General features: G+C 44.1%; 1 non-coding gene across 1 annotated transcript; it reads right to left on the reverse strand.

Moving 5' to 3' along the window:
* Window positions 1-13,576: 13,576 nt before the first annotated feature.
* On the reverse strand, window positions 13,577-13,658 carry TRNAS-AGA. The gene has a single exon. It is a non-coding gene; the product is annotated as a tRNA-Ser (tRNA).
* Between the last annotated feature and the right edge of the window lie 5,115 nt (window positions 13,659-18,773).

Consider the following 18,773-nt stretch of genomic DNA (forward strand, 5'->3'; position numbering starts at 1 on the left):
GGGATGGCTGGCGCCTCACAGCACTAGTCAATACACGTGTGGCCGGCGGGTCCCCGTCGGTCCGCCGCGGTCGGCTGCCGTAGGATCGTTGCAATTGCAACCACGCAGTCACGCCATTCGGAGTCACCACAGGATAGACTTCAGTTTTGTCCTCCGACTTTGTTCTAATCAGAGGGCATCTTCACGACGTATTTCAGACATCAATCGGATGCATCGTTTTTATTTGCGTCAGTTTAAATAGTTGAAATTAATCGCGCATCCGTTTGTGTTAGAGGTGGATTCAGCGGCACAACACATAATTTTTTCCTCTTTAATAAATCCATAATTTACATTAATTAAAAAACAAAAAAATACTTTAAAATGCAAGAAAGGCCTGCTAAAACCTAGCTATTGGCTACTGCTCGTCATCGCTGATGAGGTCGATGAACTCCGGCGTCGGCCATTGAAGCAGGTACGCCGGTGGTGGAGGAGGAAGGGCAGGCTGCGGCAATTGCGGCCATGTCGTCGGCGGCGCAGGAGGCTGTGGTGAAGGTGGCCACGGATCCCAGGCTGTGGAAGGAGCAGCAGTCAGCGCACGGTCGTTGGAACGCGTCGGCGTGGCCGGAGGACTAGCCGGAGGAGTCGTATGTCTCCCCAGTGTGAGCGTCGACTCGTGAATCTGGATGGCGAGCCCGTCCCACATAGCGAGCTCGTTGAGCTCGTCGAGCTCGCTATTGGCCAGTGTCGTTGCAATGGCCTCCTCCTCGCTAATGTCTGGCGGTTGGGTCTCCAGATCCCACGCCGGCCCGCCGTCGTCGTGGTCGTTGTCTCAGCGCTCAGCCTCGGCGGCGTAGTCGTCCTCGTCCTTGTCCTCGTTCGCGTCCTCGTCCTCATCGTCGTTCTCCTATTCTTCCACCGCGATCTCGCGATCGAAGTAGTTGAGGTCGCCAAGGTATGCAGCTCGGCGGCGCGCGTTGAACTCTCACGCCCCGAACGAGATCCAGTTGTAGGAGTTGAGCGCGTACGTTGGATCTTCTCGGAGATCGGCCGGCAAGATGAGGTCAATGAACTCTGGCGTCGGGCATGGAAGCTGGTACGCCAGCGATGGAGGAGGAAGGGCAGGCTGCGGCAACTGCAGTCAGACCGTCAGCGACGCAGGAGGGTGTGGTGAAAGTGGCCACGGATCCCAGGCAGTTGAAGGAGCAGCAGCCGGCGCACGGTCGTTGGAACGCGTCGGCGTGACCGGAGGAGTCACCGTAGGAGTCCTCGGCCTCCCCTGCGCGAGCACCGACTCGTGAAGCTGGATGGCAAGCCCGTCCCACATGGCGAGCTCGTTGAGCTCGCTATTGACCAGCGCCATGGTAATGGCCTCCTTCTCGCTAATGTCTGGAGGCTGGGTCTCCAGATCCCATGCCGGCCTATCGTCATCGTGGTCGTTGTCACCGTGCTCGGCCTCGGCGGCGTAGTCGCCCTCGTCGTCGACGTCCTTGTCCTTGTCCTCGTCCGCGTCCTTCTCCTCATCGTCGTTCTCGTATTCTTCCGCCGCGATCTCGCGATCGAAGAAGTCGAGGTCGCCGAGGTATCCAGCGCGTCGAACTCCCACGCCCCGAAAGAGATCCAGTTGTAGGAGTGGAGTGCGTACGCTGGATCTTCTCGAAGATCGGCCGGCAAGATGGCTTGGCCGCGGTGCACCTAGCCCTCTAGGCAGGTTTGCGTCCGACCATGGCACCGGCCGGTTTTCCTCTAAGAGGCGCCCCACGGGAAGACAAGAAGACAAGTCAACACGTGTAGAAAGGCAAAGAGGTAGCGGAAGGCCGGACACACACGGCAGGAGGCTGCGGGGATTTTTTAGAATAAATTGTGATAGCCAGAATTTGAACTCAAGACCTGGGGTCTAATACCACGTGTTAAGCTCGTCACACTAGACAACTTGAACTAAAATTTCGAACTAATAAAAAAGGTAGGCAATCCTACTTTATACACGTCAACAACTCTCATGTGTTACTTAGCTCAGTCCAGGCTTAACTCACTCGAAGACGTCGTGGCCGTGGCGATCAACTGGCCAGGTCGATGGGTCTTGCATCAAGGTTCCAGAGTCGTCGTCGATCGCTATCTGCGTGCACGATGAACTGACCGGCCGCGACACTTATGGCTGGCAGGGTGAACTCAACTCGACCGGCAGATCACTTTGACCGTAATTTTCCACTAATTTATACGTGCACGTACGACCACTCTTTCCTTGTGTATACTTCCGCACGGCTTCGCGCCTTCTTCTCTTCTTCGATGCTTTGAAAACAAGAACGCAGACTTTTACGGCCCTGCGCACGTACGCGAAGAGATTAGTCACGCGCACGACTCCCAGATTTATTTTGTGGATAAGTCGTCGTGCAATCGCGTGCCGCCCTCCCGCCCCATCTGTTGACTAAGGCCAAAATGCAGCATACTCCTAATTTTGGGTGCTCACACACCAAATTACTACTTGTTCAATTTTCTACCCCAAACTCGTTGGAATCTTTGATTGGTTTATTTATGCAAGATGACACGACCACTAATTTTGTATGCACATACCCATTCACACGTGCAAGTTTTCAGATATTTTTGGGCAGGTAGCTACTTCATTACTTTGTAGATAATCGGCAAACGGTATATCAAGTGGACCAACGAAAAGTTCAAGGTCCTAAAAACTTGAGGACTAGACGCTCTCAAGGCGATCTAGGGTTTCTGACCTCGCCACGGAATTTTTTCCGACGAGGGTTCGGTTTCTCAGCCTCGTACGTCTGAAGAGTTCCGGCACCCCACGGTGGCCGCCTCAGATTGGTTTCCTCTCGTTCCCGAAGGTAGCAAGTTCTCCCAGGGCGGCTAGGGTTTTGGCCAGGAAGATCTTTTCCGTCCAAGGAAAGATGGACAGTACAGCGAAATCAAACAATCAGGCTAGCGGATCTGGAGGCAAGAAAGAAGAAGCGATCGGGGATATGCTGACCCGGTTAGGTATTGAAGATGATGAGTTGGATGATCTGATCTTTGAAGAGGAGGAGTCTGCTCCAAAGCAGGGGATCAAGTGGATGGCTCTAGCGAGGATACACACAACGAACAACTTCAGTCCTATAACTTTTGAACAACATATGCTGAACGCATGGTCCCCAGCTCAGAGGATAGAATTCAACCATCTTGAAGGGAATCTGTTCACGGTACAGTGTTTCTGTCTGGGGGACTGGTTGAAGGTAACTGAAGGCGGGCCGTGGTTGTTTCGCCAGAATATTGTCTGTATAAAGGAATATGATGGTCTGGTAGATCCTGATACTATTGATCTCCATTGTTTCGATACATGGCTTCAAATTCATAAATTGCCGGTTGGATACCGTAATGTTGCTCTGATCAAGAACCTCACAGAAAAGAAAGTTGGGAAGGTGATCAAGATTGAAACAGATGTGCAGGGGATGGGCAATTTTGTTCGTGTCAAAATAAGATTGGACGTGAGGAACGTTCTGGCCAGATTTGTTTCCATTGTGCGAGATGGTCAACGTGAATTCTATAAAATACAATATGAGAAGGTTCCTCGATTTTGTGGGGCATGTGGTTTGTTTGGCCATAGCCACTTGGAATGTGGTACTGGAGAGCATGATGAGGACAATCTTAAATGGGGGGATTTTCTGAAAGCTGATTGGGAGACCTGGTACGGGCGTAGTTTCTCCAACTCTCGTGGAGGAGGACGTGGTGGTGGCCGCCCGGGCAGGTTTGGAGGAGGGTTTGCAGCCAGGGGGGCGTGACCCAGGGGGACGTGGTCAGGCTCTGGTTCCTTGGCGACACAATGCTTTGGGAGCCACGGTTGCTAATCCGGAGGCTGACCTGGAGGATACGGCTTCTAGCCCGGGTAAAGTGAAGGATATGGATCTAGACAAAAATGGTTTGAATAATTCAGCTGCTAAGAGATCTCTTGAGATGGGAGAATTACATGATACTAATAAGGGAATTCTGCCTGATATTGATATTCCAAGTGGTAATGCGATGTTGGTTACGGACGGAAATAAAGATGTTGATCTTCCAAAGGGAGAGGTAGAGAAGGACAGATCGAAACGCACAAAGAAGGATGGAGCTAACTCCCCTTCACTAGGATCGGCGGAGTCCCGTGAGGGCTCTGTCCGGTCGCAATGAGGATATTAGGACTGAACTGTCAAGGTCTTGGCAACGACCCGACAGTTCGTACGCTTGTGGACCTTCACAAGCGATGTTGCCCGGATATGATGTTTTTGTCGGAGACACATCTGGATGCTTACCCAGCTGAATGTTTAAGGAAAAGATTGAAGATGGATTCTAAAATCTGTAATCCGAGTGATGGCAGGAGTGGTGGTTTATTAATGCTGTATAAGAAAGATATAAAAGTGGAGTTAATCTTCTCGGCACCCATGTATATAGATGTGAAGATTATCGAGAGAGATGATAAAGTCTGGAGGTTAACTGGCATCTATGGGGAGTCTCGTTGGGAGCACAAATACAAAACTTGGGATAAGATTAGGGAACTCAAAAATAACTCTCAGCTTCCCTGGGTCATTTTAGGAGACTTCAACGAACTTTTGTATTCTCATGAGAAGGAGGGAGGTAATCCCAGACCGCAGAGGTGTATGCAGGCTTTTAGAGATTGTCTGGTGGATTGTTCTCTTGAAGATATGGGGTTTTCAGGTGACAGTTTTACTTGGAAGAGAGGGAAAATTCGTGAACGGTTGGACAGAGCTGTATCAAATGGAAGTTGGACTGCCATGCACCCTGGAGCAGTTGTGCAGCATCTAGGATATATAAAATCTGATCATAGACCAATTCTTCTTGACACTGACTTTTAGAATGTGCAGATTCATCCTAAATCGGGTCCCCAACGGTTTGAGGCAAAGTGGTTGATGGAAAGTGAATTCAGAGAGGAAGTGAGACGTGCATGGGACTCAGCTGCGTCGGTAGATGACGGTGTGATGGGCCGACTGGGCCGTATGCATTCGGCCTTGCATGCATGGGATAGCCAAATTCTCAGGAAGCCAAAAAGACGACTACGCAAAGCGCAGCGCGAATTGGAAAAAGCTATGAATGGTCCATTATCTGATGAGAATGAAGAAAAAGCTAAGGAAATGGCTAATCTTATTGAGCTCCTTTTAGAACAGGATGAAGTATATTGGGCGCAGCGATCGAGGTCAAATTGGTTGCATCAGGGGGATCGAAATACCACTTTTTTCCATAATTATGCTTCGGCCAGACGCAAAAAGAACTCCATCTCCAGGCTGAAAAACGTAAACAATGAATGGGTTGATGGTACAGACTCTCTTAAGCCCCTCATTCTTGATTATTTCTCCAATTTATTTTCTTCTGAGATCAATCATATAGACCCGGGTATGATGGAGAAGGTTTTGCCGAGAGTGGATGCAGGTATGAATGAGGTTCTGTTGGCTCCTTTTGTTGAAGATGATGTGAAGAAAGCAATTTTTAGTATCGGAGACCTAAAAGCTCCTGGGCCGGATGGACTTCATGCTGTCTTTTATAAAAAATTCTGGGATATTTGTGGTACTGAAATAACAACGGAAGTCCTACAGGCGCTGAATTCTGGGGTCATCCCGGAGGGATGGAATGATACTACAGTGGTTCTTATCCCAAAGATTGACAATCCAGAAAATATCTCCCAATTCCGTCCTATCAGTTTATGTAACGTTATTTACAAAATTATTTCGAAGATCCTTGCTCATAGGCTTAAAGGAATTCTTCCGGAGGTAATCTCGCCAACCCAGAGTGCATTTGTTCCTGGTCGTTTGATAACTGATAATGTGCTGGTGGCCTATGAGTGTGTTCATGCTATTAAAAATAAGAGAAGTGGTACCAATGGTACTTGTGCAGTAAAACTGGATATGCACAAGGCGTATGACCGTGTAGAGTGGGTTTTCTTGGAAAATATGATGAGAAGAATGGGGTTTGCTGAGAGATGGATTGGACTGATGATGGCTTGTGTGTCCTCAGTGAGATACCAAGTCAGGTTTAACTCGGAGGAAACGGAGATGTTTGTATCTACCAGGGGGCTAAGACAAGGGGATCCACTATCTCCTTATTTGTTCCTGTTATGTGCGGAAGGATTATCTAGTCTCTTATTGCATGAAGAAGAAGTTGGTGGCATCGATGGGGTAAGGGTGTGCAGGAATGCACCATCAGTCTCACACTTACTTTTTGCTGATGATTCTCTTATCCTTATGAAGGCAGATATGAATAATGCAACTTCCCTGCAATATGTTCTTGATACCTACTGTGCTAATTCTGGACAATTGGTGAGTGTGGCCAAGTCAAGTATTTTTTTCTCTCCGAATACCAATGTGTTGGTTAGGGCAGAGATGTGTGTTGCTCTACATATTGATACTGAGGCGATCTCGGATAAGTATTTGGGGCTCCCAGCTCTTGTTGGTGCTGATAAAAGTGATTGTTTCCTCCACCTAGTGGAGAGGATTATAGAACGTATTAATGGATGGAAGGAAAAATTGCTGTCTATGGGTGGAAAGGAAATTTTGTTGAAATCAGTGGCCCAAGCTATTTCAGTTTATGCTATGTCTGTCTTTGAAATTCCGAAAGGTGTCTGCAAACGAATGATGGATGCTATCTCTAGTTTCTGGTGGGGAGATGATGAGAACAGTAATCATATGCACTGGTTTGCCTGGTGGAAACTTTGTTATCCAAAGAAGGAGGGCGGCATGGGCTTTAGAGACTTTCACTCCTTTAATCTTGCAATGCTCGCCAAACAAATTTGGAGGCTGATCTCATACCCAGAATCACTTTGTGCAAGGGTACTGAGAGCAAAGTATTTCCCAGATGGAGATATTCTGAAAGCAGGACCGAAGGCAGGGGCTTCTTATACTTGGCGCAGTATTCTTGCGGCCTTGCCAACTTTCAAAAGAGGGTACATATGGCGTGTTGGGACTGGTGAGGCAATTAACATCTGGAAGGATCCGTGGATCCCCTCGAGCCCGGATAGGAAAATTGTCTCTCCTAGAGCTGGAGCAGTTTACACAAAGGTGAGTGGGCTTATTTCCCCGGTTACTGGTAGATGGGACGAACAATTGCTAGGGGAGCTTTTTAATGAAGTTGATGCTGGACGTATAGCTCGAATTCCTTTAAATGTACATGGTTTCGATGATTTTATTGCCTAGAATGCAAACTCCCATGGACGCTTTACGGTGCGATCAGCCTATTACTTACAATGGAAGCACCAATTTGGTCCTAGAGCACATCAGCTTGCTTTACCGGGCTCTTCCTCTTTAAACCCGGTATGGAAAAACATTTGGAGTTTGAAGCTACCAAGTAAAATTAAATTTTTTGTCTGGAGAAGTTTACATGGCATCATTCCCCTGAAGAGTATTCTAACAAACCGGCATGTGGGGACTAGTGGTGAGTGCCCGATATGTCACTTGGAGGCTGAAGATGTGCGGCATCTCCTTTTCAAATGTCCGGCGTCAATCCAGATTTGGGAGGCGTTGGAGTTACATAATGTTATTCAAGATGCTATGTCTGTGGACAGAGATGGATCGGCAATTTTGGAGCATCTCATGTGTAGAACAGACAATGAATTTGAAGGATTTACAGAGATTCAACTGAAGGAGGTCGTGGCGACGACATGTTGGTACTTGTGGTGGCTTCGTCGGTGGAGAACTCATAATGAGCCGACTCCACCACCAAATAGATGCAAGTTCTCCATCCTTTCTATAGTAACAAACTCTGGTAATGTATTTGGGAAAAAGAGGCTCACAAATGTTAAGTGGGTCAGACCTGAGGTTCGACATGTGAAGCTTAATGTTGATGCCTCCTTTCATGAAGATGCTAAAGCCGGATCAATGGGTGCTATTCTTCGGGATTATAGGGGAGAATGCATTGCAGCATCTTCCTCTTATATCGAAAATGTGAATTCGGCAACAATGGCTGAGGCTTATGCTATGAAGGAGGGTCTTGACCTGGCGTGTCGTATGGGGTGCAACAATATTATTGCGGAATCGGATTCCCTGGAAGTGATCGCAGCTATGAATGATTCTGAGACTTGGTGGTGTGAGGCGGCTGCTGTGTTTGCAGAATGTGTGGACAAAGTGACTGCTATCGGCGCTGTTTCTTTTATGCATATTGGGAGGGAAGCCAATCAAGTTGCTCATGAACTAGCTAGGGACTCTTATTCTTCTAAATTATCTTGTACTTGGGTCGATGAGCCCCCTAGATTTATTTTAGAAACACTCCTAAACGATGTAATCATGTGATTTGGCGGCAGCAGGTTTCAGACGCACTCTTTTCCTTCCAGGGTACCGAAGGGGGCTGGAAGGTTTTTAATGAGGCGGCCTGCTGTTTGCGTAATATAGTGCTTTAAAGTTTCAAAAAAAAAAGTGGACCAACGAAAATCGCAATCTGGCAACCTCATTTGATGATAATTTTCGTCCATCGATCCTTTTAAAATTTAATTGCTGACGACTCCTTTGTTTCATGTTCTAAAATCCAACATGGGCTTTTTGATTTTGACTAAGAGCATCTCCAGTCGCGTTCCCCAAAGCGTCCCCCAAACCGCGCCGGATTGAGCGTTTGGGGGACGTGTTTCGTTCGTGCCGCCTTTGGGGGACGTCGCTCCCCAGTCGCGTCCCCCAAACAAAAATTCGGAAATTTTAAACCTAATCTAGAACCACTTGCGGCGGAACGGTTTTTTTGTCCGACGCACCCCAAATCCCTTTGGGGACGCTTTAGGGGACGCGGCTGGAGATGCTCTAACCTCGTCCAAAGGGAGCTCCTTTACATCAACCTGGTTGTCGCGGACCAGGTGCCGTGCACCCCACACTAGGTGTTGGGCCGACCTTTTAGCATGTTTTCGGCATTTTAAAGAAGGTGTTGGTGTTATTAGGCATAGAGTTAAACCTAGCCTTAAGGATGGTATGCAGGATTGGCTAGATCTTTTGTGAAAGATGTAATAAGTACTTTTTTGTACATTTGTGATTATATAAAATGAAAATGACACAGTGGGGACCTTCCCCACTGTATTTGTGTCAAAAAAAAAAAAGGTGTTGGGCCGACCCAGCATTTTGTTTTTGGCTTTTCCGGGTTTTTCTTTTCTGGTATTTCTTTTTTCCTTTTTTTTTGTTTTCAAAACCTGATTTTTTAATCTAAACTTTTTTCCAAACTAGTTTCTTTAAACCAAACATTTTAAAAATATGAACTTTTTCTGAATATGAACATATTTTAAATTTTAACATTTTTAAAAATAAATATTAATATTATTTTCCGAAAATTAAATAGTTTTCAAATATGACTATTTGGAATTTGAACATTTTTTAAAATACGCACAATTTTCAAATTTGAATTTTTAAAATTTGAGCATTTTCTATTCTAACTTTTTGTGAATCTTTATATTTTTGAATTTGTAAAATAAAATAAACAACAACCTAATTCCAAAAGGGCAGGCTCACTCCGCGCCTAAGGTTATAGACTTATAGGATCTAGCCACACCTGATGAGACACCAAATCTAATATAGCATTACGGGCTTAAGTGCTAGCTTTTGTTGGGTGTCTATTGTCATGATTTTGTTTTTGCTAATCATGAAATACCTCCACGAACGATTCCCTCGCACACTTTGATATGTCTTATGGTCACATCATTTCTGCCATCGGCTTGATTATTCACACATTGTATAATTTCGAAACACCAGACACATTTCTAAAGAAAAAAAGTCTGAAGCAAGGCGTACTCTCTCGAGCTGATAATCTCAAGTTAAATCTCTCCATTACAGTCACGAAAAATGGATGATATTGCACAATTCGCCCATTTTTATCTTATTTGGAAAAGGGGATGTACTCTCTCTCGAAATAGGCTTTTGTTTCGCTATATTAATGTAGTCACACGATACAACCACGATAGTCTCAAAAGGAAAGAAAATGCCGGGGCAGCAACAAACACACGCCCGAATCAACTAAACGAAAGTAATCCGCAACCGTTGCGGCCTCCGAAGAAGTACCTCCACGTTCTCAACGGTGGCTTATCAAGTACCAGGCAACACCTTCAAGAAAGAAAACAACAACGTTGCTGCCCGGACCAGATGGTCCTAGGGTTTCCCTGGCACATACGACTTTTGAAAGGGGAGGTACTCTATATCGAATTGATACATAAGGATACACATTCAACGTTTAGCTTCATGAAATCCGTCATAGGTCAAATGATCCTGGATGGCATACGCTCGGGCTAGACGCATGGCGAGTAGCTTCAAGCCTTCATGTTTTTTTAGATCTACAACCCTTGAAGTTGACTTTCTCCAAAGATAGCCTATAAATCACTCAAATACGAATGTGTAAAGAAAGTAGAAAACAAACGATCAAACCTTTCATAAATTGCCTTCCTCCTCGCAATCCAAATACCACCTTCTTCGTAAAATTATCCTTCTTCATAGTGTCCTTCAAGATGAATAACCATAATCTTGAATCTGATATCTTCTTAGGACCACTTCTTTTGGGCTTATAGAGCTGCTTCTAGGTGCCTAACCCCTCAAGCCCAAAAGAAGTGTCCAGTTTAAGAATCGCTTATTTCTACCGAGAAGCTAGATCGTAGTGCAATCTTAGAAACTGGGTGTGACCAGTTTCCCGAGCTTCTAGCCAATGAACCCGAACCGGTATGTAAAACTGGCCCTCAAGTTCGGCACAATTTACAGCAAATGCCACTCCACCTGAGGAACCAGTCAACCAAAACCGAAAAGGAAAAAAAACTTACCGCATCGCCACCCGCACCGCCCTCGTCTACCCACCGCCGCCGCTTGCAGCCGCCCCGCCGCCGCTTGCAGCCTACCCCGCCGCCGCTTGCAGCCTACCCCGCCGCCGCTTGAAGCCGCCCCGCCGCCGCTTGCAGCCGCCCCGCCGCTCGCAGCCGCCCCCGACCTCGACGCTACCTTCCCCGCCTTCCACGTCTCGCGGCCATCCTCCACCCGTAAAACGACCGGCGCCGCTGCGGAGTCACCTTCTTCTTCGATCTGCCGCCGCCGATTGAAACTTGGCTGCTCGATGACGACCGCGCAGTACAGACTACCTCAAAATTCAGACATTGCTTTCTTCCCTCACTTGAGATGTGAATATCTGTGCTAGTTTTAATTTAATATTGTTGATATCAAATCGTTCCAGAATATATGATGCATTGCTTTTGATATATGCTATGGTTTACTGGTGTTAGATAATATATGTTCTTGTATGAATAAATTCTGGGCAATTTTGATATAACATTTGGTGGATAATGAGCACGGTTTACTGATGTTGCTATGCATCTAGATTGAAAACCCCTATCCAATTAGGGATATTATAGACATTTCACAATAAACACATCAAATAAGCCAAATTTTTAGAAGCCCGAAAGAATAGAAGGAGCTAGCTTCTAGGAGCTTCTTCTCACCATAGTTTCTCCCCACCATTTCCTATAAGCTGGCTTATGCATAAGCATAAGCCCAAAAGAAGTCGCCCTTAGAGACTATGTGAGAGCGGCTTGGGGCTTACTTGGCCTGCTCCAAATTAGGCTTCTGGATAAAAGCAAAAGTAGCCAGAGGAACTTGTCTAGCTACAACGTGTTTCTTTTCTTAAATCTACTGTTCATCTTTCTCTTTAGTTTTCTCCTTTCTTTCTCCTCAACTTGCAGCCGTTGGTGATTATACTATAATCATAGTATGAGCAGTTTTTTGGAATTGTTAATTTACTCGCAAACTTTTTTGTGGAATTTTCAATGTACAACATGTTTCAGTCCTAACAAAAGAAAAAGGTGAAATACTGGATCTCGACTCGTAGATTTGCTCGGTAACAATGTGTCAAGAGTTTTGAGGCCGAGTGTGAAATGAAAAATAAGGGGCTCAAAAAATGTAAATGTTGTTGAAGCATATTCCAATTCAATTTATATAACTTCAGCATATAACATTAGCACAAACCGACCTTGAATTTTCTCATCAGTCTTGGGTTTCTTGAATTAAAATATTATTTATTTTTAATTAATATATTTAAAACATTATTTTCATATGTTACTGTCACCTCCATCCCAATGCTTAAGGCTTATATTTTTTTTAGAAAAGTCAAAGCAAGTAAAGTTTGACCAAAATTTTAGAATAATCTATCAATAAATATGATATTTTATAAATAGCACATGAAAATATATTTCATTATCTATCTAATAATATCAATTTTGTATTTGACATGTTAATGATTTTTATAAAAACTTAGTCAAACTTAACATAGTTTGACTTTCTGAAAAAATATAGGGCTTAAGCCTTAGGATGGAGGTATTACCCGTTGATTTGTCTTTGTGTCACGGTAGAACACAAGTGGAACTCTAAATATTTGAGGTTAAAATCCTTTCTAAGAAAAGTATATATGGTCCCTGTAAATTCCCTAAAAAAATGCTCCCCGCAAAAAATATGTTTATATGGGCAATAGAGACACTATGGAAATACCTCTGATGGGGCCTAATTCTTTGGTGGACATCTTCAAACGCTCAGCTTGTCCCTTGGAAAGATATGGCAGAGTTTGATTTGTGCCCCAAACTCACCTCACCAAGATTATTGTTAAAGACAAAAAAAAAAAGTGTTCCTTATTCAGCTGGCGAGTAAATATTTTGTAGACCCTCATTCCTTTGCCCATCCTGATTCATTTTTGTTTTGCCTACCAATGTTGGTGTGATCAGGCAGCAAAAACCATGGATACACAATGAGCAACTTGGTTCAACTTAGGCTTAAACCACAGACGCTACATTTTGAACTGCGCTCTTGACTTGGGCTACAGCCTTCTTATTATGGATCTGAATGTAGTTCGTCGGGCTGGCCCAACGATGAAAACCATTGGCTGTGTGAACTCTTGGTAAGGAAATTCCCATACATCACCCAGCAGCGGAGGATATTAACACGCGCACGCGTGGAAGACTAAGTTGGGCCGCGGCCCGTCTACATGTGTTTTGCGTTTTTTCGGTTTTATGACCTTTCTTGTTCATTTCTATTTATTTTTTTTTTGGTTTCACAGGTTTTTTTTTATTTTTCTGGCTTTTCTCTTTTTTATGTTTTCTTTTTTATTTCAAATTCGAGCAAATTTTGGTTAGATACGAAATTTGTTCAAAATTATTGTTTGCTCAGATTCGAATTTGGTTCAAAATCAAATTTTACTCAGATTCGAATTTGTTAGAATTAATTTTAAGCACAGATTCGGAATTTTAAATTTTTCTCAGATTCGAAATTTGTTGTAATTTAACTTTTGCTCAGGTTCGAAAATTTTGAAAATTTATTTTGAACAAATTTTGCTCCGATTCGGAAATTCAAAAAATTAATGTACATGCTGGGATTTGACCTTCGGTCTCCACCGAAGAATTTTAGAGTTGAAACAAGTATACTACAGCTTAGATCATGTACATCTGTAGTGAAATGATATATACAGTTCTTTTCAGCGAGCGAAGGACTAATGATGATGCTGCCTCCCGCACGCTGCTGATCGATGTATAGGGCTGCCCTGGATGGAACCAGAAGCATTCTTGTTTCATTGAAGATCCCTAGATTGCCTGGCACTGCATAGTTGAAGGCCCGTTAAAAAAAAGTCAAAATGAGGATGAAAAAGGCGTGGTCGGCAGGATTCGAACCTGCGCGGGCAAAGCCCACATGATTTCTAGTCATGCCCGATAACCACTCCGGCACGACCACTTTGATGCAAATATGGTGACACACGGCGTACTTAGAGAATACTATTACTATTTGTTTAAACAACCCCCACCAAGCTTAGCCGCCTTTGAGGAATCTGTCGCTCATCCATTATAAAATCTTTGTGCACGGTTCATACGATGTACTATTAATATTCTACTACAGAAATCGAAAGTCGTACCACAACACTGCACGCATGGTTCCATCGATCACTTCCACGCTTCTGCATGACACCTTGTGTTCCTACAGTAGGCAGGACGAACGACAAGGAAGCTAGCTCCGAAGCTTCGTCGATTCCGACAGATTAGGCTCTAATCACGCTGTAAGCTGCACCCCACCGCGCTAACACGACAGGTTAGATCTGACATTCCGAGTTTGGACCCGTCGATCAATCAGTGTTTGCGTCCGTGGCTCGGAGACTCGGCAGCGACCATTCTCCGGGTCACCGGGATCCATCTACGTCTACAGCCACAGCGAGAGGGACGCGCGCGCACAAAACACTCGTCAAATCAGATACCCGGAACAGCACTGGCGACGTCCAGCCGCTGTCCGGGCGGCTCGTCGTCGTCGGCACCAATACTGTTCCCGAGGTTGCAGGCTGGAATTTTTGGCAAAAAGGACCATCTGCCCCAATGAAATGGCAAAAAGAACCACTTGTGAGTGAAAATGGCAAAAGTGTCATGACGGCACGTTCGCCAGCCGACACGTGGCAGGTGCCGCCGCCGGCTGTGGCGGCAGGCCCTGCCGCCGTCAGCTATGGCGGCACGTCCGCTGCCGTCCGTCGCCGTCGACCGCACCGTGAGCTGGTGGGCCCTGCCGCCACCGCATGCGGCGGCATGCTGGCGTGGCAGGGTGCCGCCACCAGCCACGGCGGCAGGATTCCTGCTGGCTGACAGACTCGCCTGGAAGTTAGGGCGTGTGAAAGTGCGTGCGCGTGAAAGTGCGTGCTGCTGGATTCATCTGCTTTTGGCTGTGGTGCGTGAATGGAGGGATTGCAGCTGATTTCGATGCTGTATGGGTGTAACTCGCCAGATTCGCATGCATTTGGTGCAGACATGAAACGACTGATACAGAAAATAGACCACCGAAAGTGCTTCAGCAGTCGGACTTCGCATGCTATAAAAGCGGCAGCTACTTGATACGTCTCAAACGTATCTATAATTTCTGATGTTCCATGCTAGTTTTATGACAATACCTACATGTTTTATTCACACTTTATATCGTTTTGATGCATTTTCTGGAACTAACCTATTGACGAGATGTCGAAGTGCCAGTTCTCGTTTTCTGCTGTTTTTGGTTTCAGAAATCCTAGTAAGGAAATATTCTCGGAATCGGACGAAATCAACGCCCAGCACCTTATTTTTCCCGGAAGGTTCCAGAGCATCGAAGAAGTACCGGAGAGGAGCCAGGGGGCCCCACACGCCAGGGCGGCGCGGCCAAGGGGTGGAGCGCGCCCCCCTAGTGTGTGGGCCCACCAGGGCCCCTCCGAGGCTGCCCTTCCGCCTACTTAAGGTCTCCGTCGCGAAAACCCTACACGGATTGACGAAACCCGAGAAAACCTTCCAGAGCCGCCGCCATCGCGAAACTCCAATTCGGGGGACAGAAGTCTCTGTTCCGGCACCCTGCCGGGACCGGGAATTGCCCCCGGAGTCGTCTCCACCGCCATCTCCACCGCCATCTTCACCGCCATCGCTGTCTCCATTATGAGGAGGGAGTAATTCACCCCGGGGCTGAGGGCTCTGCTTGTAGCTATGTGGTTCATCTCTCTCTTTGTGATCTAGTTGAATATCATCTATGTGCTACTCTAGTGATGTTATTAAAGTATTCTATTCCTCCTCCATGGTGTAATGGTGACAGTGTGTGCATCATGTAGTACTTGGCGTAGTTTATGATTGTGATCTCTTGTAGATTATGAAGTTAGCTATTACTATGATGGTATTGATGCAATTTATTCCCCCTTTCATAGTCTGTCGGTGACGGTGTGCATGCTATGTTAGTTCTCGGTGTGATTGCGTTGGTCTATCATGCACTCTAAGGTTATTTAAATATGAACATCGAATGTTGTGGAGCTTGTTAACTCCGGCATTGAGGTGCTCTTGTAGCCCTACACAATTAGTGGTGTTCATCATCCAACAAGAGAGTGTAGAGTAGTTTTATTATGTGATCAATGTTGAGAGTGTCCACTAGTGAAAGTAGGATCCCTTGGCCTTGTTTCCAAACATCGAATCTCCGTTTATTTACTGTTCTGTTGCATGTTTACTCGCTGCCATATTTTATTCAGATTGCTATTACCACTCATATCCATGCACATTACTTGTATTTCATTATCTCTTCGCCGAACTAGTGCACCTATACATCTGACAAGTGTATTAGGTGTGTTGGGGACACAAGAGACTTCTTGTATCATGATTGCAGGGTTGCTTGAGAGGGATATCTTTGATCTCTTCCTCCCTGAGTTCGATAAACCTTTGGTGATCCACTTAAGGGAAACTTGCTGCTGTTCTACAAACCTCTGCTCTTGGAGGCCCAACACTGTCTACAAGAATAGAAGCACCCGTAGACATCAAGCACTTTTCTGGCGCCGTTGCCGGGGAGGAAAGGTAAAATGCACTCATACTTGTGTGTGTGCTCGAAGCTATTTCCTTTAGATCCTGCAATTGCATCTTTTTGTTTCTTGTTTTTATTTTTCACTAGTTAGGCATAATGGAAAACAACAATGAGCTTTTTAATCTATTTCCTGAGCTAAGATATGAATTGTTTGATGCAAAAATTAAAAAACCAATGGAACCTTATCTGCATGATAGTAGCAATGTTATTAGTATGAATGCAATTACTGCTAATGCTATGGAAAAGTATAAGCTTGGGGAAGCTAGTTTATATAAAAATAATCTTTTTTGCTCCTCGGCTTTGGAAGAAATATTTTGCTCGATAATGCTTTATCTCCCATATGCGATAACTCTAATGATGCTTCTGATATTTTAAATCCACCTGCTGAAAGTATTTCATATAAAATACCTATGAAAATTATTGAACATGTTATAGATAACCGCTATGAAGGGGATGGAACTGTCCATCCTGGAGATCATTTACTGTTTTTGCATGAATTATGCGGGTTATTCAAGTGTGCAGGTATCTCTGTGGATGAAGTGAAGAAGAAATTATTCTCTATATCGCTGTCTGGTAAAGCGGCGCACTGGTATAAATTGCTGAAGAATAGGGATTCTCTTAATTGGGAGGACATTGTGCCTTTATTTTATGCCAAATTCTATCCTCCAAGTGAAATTCACAAAGACCGAAACCGCATATATAATTTCTGGCCTCATGATGGAGAGAGTATTGCCCAAGCATGAGAGAGATTGAAGTCTTTAATGCTCAAATGCCCCAATCATGAGCTTCCTGGTAATATCATCATTGATAATTTCTATGCAAGACTTTCTTTTCAAGATAAAACTTTGCTGGATACTACTTGTTCTTGATCATTCACGCGCAATAAAGAAGAGTTTAAATCGGACCTTCTTAATCGGATTCAGGAGAACGCTGAAGGTTGGGAGAACAGCAAAGGTAAAGAGTCAGGTATAAATTATGATTATGAATGCATTGAAACTTTTATGGATACTGATAAATTCGAAATATGAGTGCTACTTATGGTCTTGACTCTCAAGTTGTTGCAAATCTTTATAAAGCTTTTGCCTCTCATTTTGAATTGCCTAGGAAGAATTTTGATAAGTATCATGAACCTTTTAAAGAGGCTTGCATGAAGGATGAAATTGTTGTTAATGATTGCAATAAACATGCTCAAACTCCTAAGAATGCTATTTCCTATAAGCATGTTAATTTTTGTGGAATGCATAGACCTTGTGGAATTAATCAAATCAAAGATGAATATTGTACCCATCATATTAATGAAAAAACTGGAAAGTGGTTTAGGGCTCTAGATGATCTTGGTAAAAAAGTTTGTGCCCTCTATCCTTTTATTTGTGAACTTTGCCATAGAGTGGGTCATTTTAATTTTCAATGCTCTTTCAATGATAATTTGAACCCCATGAGTGCTGCAAATTTGTATTGTGATGATGAAATTACTCCTAATCAGCATGATGAACTTACTTTATTTTTGTGGTGTGAAGAGTTATCAAGAAAAATCTCTTTGTTACATATGAGTGATCTTGATATTGATGATGTCCTGCATGGGTGTTTTTCTTATTGCATTGATAATTGCCATACAAATACTTACATACAAAATATTTTAGAAGATGACACTTTGCCAAAATATGATAGGACCGCTGTGTGTTTTGAACTTATTAATGAAAAGGAGGAATCCTCCCAAGTTTCTTCTATTATTTTTGGAAATAAATTAGGTTATGTGGAGAAGCCCCCCTGCAAGCCTCTTCCTCCTAAAGAAGGGAACGAGGAGAAGGAAGAGAAGAAGAAGAAGAAGGGAACGAAGAAGAAGAAGAAGAAGAAGAAGAAGAAGGGGAATAAAGAGAAAGAGATAACGATGGGTAACCGTAAGTATGTTGCTCCCAATGATTATTATGATAATGAATCTGAATACAATGATCTTCCTATGCCCTTTACATACATTAGTGATCATGCTTTGGAAGAGCACACTACTTTTGATATTGCAAATCTCTGGGAAACTAATTCAGAAAATGATAATGTTAATAATTGCCATAGTATCAGTACTATCCATGCTTCCTCCCATAATGATATAGAAAGCTCTAAGCTTGGGGATGAGGTGTTTGATGAACATACTGTGAAAGATAACTATTCTATTTCTTATGATGACACTATGCATCCAATCTTTGATGATTATTATAAACAATGCTATGATATAGGTTATAACTATCCTTATGAAACTTGTCATAGTTATGATTGGATTGCCAAAAACAATTCCCTTAGTATGCAACTTGTTTACCATGTTCAAATTCTTGATAATAATCCTGCTCCAATTACTATTAATGAGAAGAGTTTTTCTTATGCCAAAATTAATGATACCTTTATGCATATGAACCATGATCAGAATGTTTTAAGTGATGGTTATATTGTGGATTTCATCAATGATGCTACTGAAAGTTATTATGAGAGAGTGAAACATGGTTATATGCATCTTAACAATAT

Source organism: Lolium rigidum, chromosome 2, assembly GCF_022539505.1.
Source record: "Lolium rigidum isolate FL_2022 chromosome 2, APGP_CSIRO_Lrig_0.1, whole genome shotgun sequence".
Taxonomy (NCBI): domain Eukaryota; kingdom Viridiplantae; phylum Streptophyta; class Magnoliopsida; order Poales; family Poaceae; genus Lolium; species Lolium rigidum.